Source organism: Hylobates moloch, unplaced genomic scaffold, assembly GCF_009828535.3.
Source record: "Hylobates moloch isolate HMO894 unplaced genomic scaffold, HMol_V3 SCAFFOLD_13, whole genome shotgun sequence".
NCBI classification, from domain to species: domain Eukaryota; kingdom Metazoa; phylum Chordata; class Mammalia; order Primates; family Hylobatidae; genus Hylobates; species Hylobates moloch.
Genome location: NW_026652288.1, coordinates 66,211,600 through 66,214,567, shown reverse-complemented (window position 1 = coordinate 66,214,567; position 2,968 = coordinate 66,211,600). Strand labels below are relative to the sequence as shown.

The following is a 2,968-nucleotide window of genomic DNA, read 5'->3' as shown; positions in this document are numbered from 1 at the left end:
TGACAACACATGTGAAAATACTGTCTACCATGGAGGCTCATTAATGATTCAGCACCCAAAGTTTTGCTGGTAGCTGGTCACACTGGCACCTTCTGTCCAGCACATACTGAATTTCAGACTCCTAGAAGGAAAGCAGGTGTTTGACAGAAACCATATTGTTTGCATAGACAGTTTAGTTACAGTGAACCATTCTTATCGCTTATGGAAAGTTTTGTGTCAGTCTAGGGAACTGTTTACTATTCAAGTTTCCAGATACCAGCCAAGGGTCAACATTGCAAGCAGCTGGTCTAAGCATTGCAGCCTCAGGCCTGCTATTGTTCATTCTTTTCTGCATACCAACATTAATAAGATATTGATTGATTACAACAAATTTACCTTGCATTACTGCCTCAGAGCTCTTACCACTAATTAAAATTATAAGGTATTATATGTATATATGCATTTAATTACCTACTTGTTTATTTTCTTTTTTTTTTTTTTTTTTGGTGATTTATTTTTTATTATGTTAAAGGTGACAGATCTTGGCTTAAGAAAAACCAGATTTGTGACTAAAGGAAACATTTTCTTGTAGCTTTTCATTGTTCTGGCTTAAATTTCCTTTTAAAAAGTAACTTTCCATGAGTTAGCACTTTCACGAATACTAGCAGAGTCACTAAATGAAATATTAACATCAAAACAAAAAAAACATGATTAACGAAGAAGTATTTTATTATTTTGCTGCAAAGCTGTTGCTTCGCTGTATAAAAATAGCACCAGCAAATGCAGTGTACTGCAAAATTAAGATAGTGGTGTTCCTCATCTGACACTGTACAAGCAACAAAAACCTCTTCACTTCCAGTTATTTCCAATGGAAAGATCATTAAGTATTTCATCCCAAATCCAGGTATAGATACATGCAAGTTACAATATTATATAAGGCTTAAGAATAACAACCGTTATCTTTGAATTATGTAATTTTTATAACTAGTTTTTACCATGGATAATTTCATGAATTCTGAACACTACAGCCTAGTCTAAAAATCAGAGGATATTGTGAAAAAGATGCGTTATTATATTTATCTATAACCATTAGAAAGTTAAAGGGTATTTTCTTTCATTAGCAATGTTAACAGTAGTTTTTTTTTCCCCGTCGATAATGCTAAAAGTTGCTATTCTAAGTCTTCGGTCCACCACTAATTTAAGACAACTCTGCTGGGATGCATTATTTCATACTAGTTTATTTAGGAGTTCCATTTTCACCCCTCAATAGATTTTATGTATTTCTCATATGCTTCTTCACTCATAAGTTCATCTAGTTCTGAAGGGTTACTCAGTGTCATCTTGATCAGCCAACCATCTTCATAACAAGATTTGTTTACAAGTCCTGGATTTTCTGCAAGAGCTTCATTCATTTCAGTTACTTCTCCTGATAAAGGAGAATAGAGTTCACTAGCAGCTTTCACACTTTCCAAAGCACCAAACTCATCTTATTTGTTCAATTTTGTCCCAACTTCAGGCAGACTACAGTAAACAACATCTCCCAACGCTTCCTGTGCAAAATTGCTGATTCCCACTGTTGCAATGCCATTTTCTGTTGTTACCCATTCACGTTTCTCTGTGAATTTACGCACCGAGAGGAGAGCGGGTCCAGTGCGCAGCGTACGGACGGCGCCCACCCCCAGCTGCCAGGGCCTCGGCGGGCAGGGCGCGGGGGGTGACAGGACCGCACGCAGGGTGCAGAGCAGGGACCGCACGCTCCGCACCACTCGCAGCGCCATGTTCGCAAGCTACTTGTTTATTTTCTGCCTCTACCACTAGAATGTAAGCTCATGAAGGCGAGGACTTTGTCATATTCACAACTGTATCTTTAGCACTTCAAACAAGGCCTCCTCCATTATGGGCACTCAACAAATACTGATTGAAGGGATGAAAGAACAGATTAACAGTTCAGCCTAGGATAGAGTCAGATGTGAGATTTTTTTGGAATACTCGGCAAATACAAGTCCTTCACGGGTGGCCATGACTATCAGATCAAACAAGGCCTGAGCTATGCTCTTCACAGGCAGTATTGCTACAGAGATTCCTGGCCTGGTGCACTTCTAAAGTCAGAGTCTCTGGAGATCTCACCTGCAGCTGTATGAAGAAGAAAACATAAGAATGTTCTCTATCTGCACATTCCTTTCCCTTTCTCTTATTAAAAATAAACATTGTGCTGGTGAGTTTTTCCTGCGTTCCTCCCCACTCTCAGAAACAGTTCTAATGTCCAGATTAAGTATTTCCTAAGGGGAGAAAAAACTGTATTTCTTTTGAAGAATGACCATCTGTGCAGCTTTGGAGAAACCCTAGAGGACTCATGAATGGAAAAGGATCTCCAGGCCAAAAATCAGTTCTCGCTTAATGTCTTCTCTGGCTGTTGCTCTGGCAGTTGAATGGAGTCAGATTTTCATCTTATGTAATATGACAGGACAATTCAACTTCCATTGAGTGTAGCAAATATGCCTAGGGCGACATAGGACAGAACTAAGTGGTTACATAAACACACATGGAAACGTAAAAATTTTAAAGACAGGCTAAGCACTCCGAGGGACATGTTACCCCCAGGGGAAATTAACAGTTAGATCAACAAGCAGAGCTCTCCTCTAAGTCACACATGGATTTCATACAGTTTATGGCCATACTACTGGAGGGGAAAATGACTTTATGTACACATTTTTCATGACTTACTCTGAGAAGGAGAAAATAGGCAACACCTTTTATCTCAGGATATCAGGAGACAGAAAAAGGATGACCATGGGGCATACTAGTTGGGATCGGAACAAACAATGTATTAATCAGGGATTCTGCAGGAAACAGCACACTCAAAAGAACTTAGTGAAAGGGATTTCACTAATCGACTAGTTACAAAGGTATGGACAGGTTAAGGGAAACAACAAAGGATGGTGAGGCCTCCAGGGACTAACAGCAGCAGGAAGCCTGTTCTACTTTTAGG

At 39.4% G+C, this 2,968-nt stretch overlaps 1 pseudogene; it reads right to left on the bottom strand.

Moving 5' to 3' along the window:
- Window positions 1–766: 766 nt before the first annotated feature.
- LOC116809472 (glycine cleavage system H protein, mitochondrial-like) lies at window positions 767–1,757 on the bottom strand (annotated as a pseudogene).
- Between the last annotated feature and the right edge of the window lie 1,211 nt (window positions 1,758–2,968).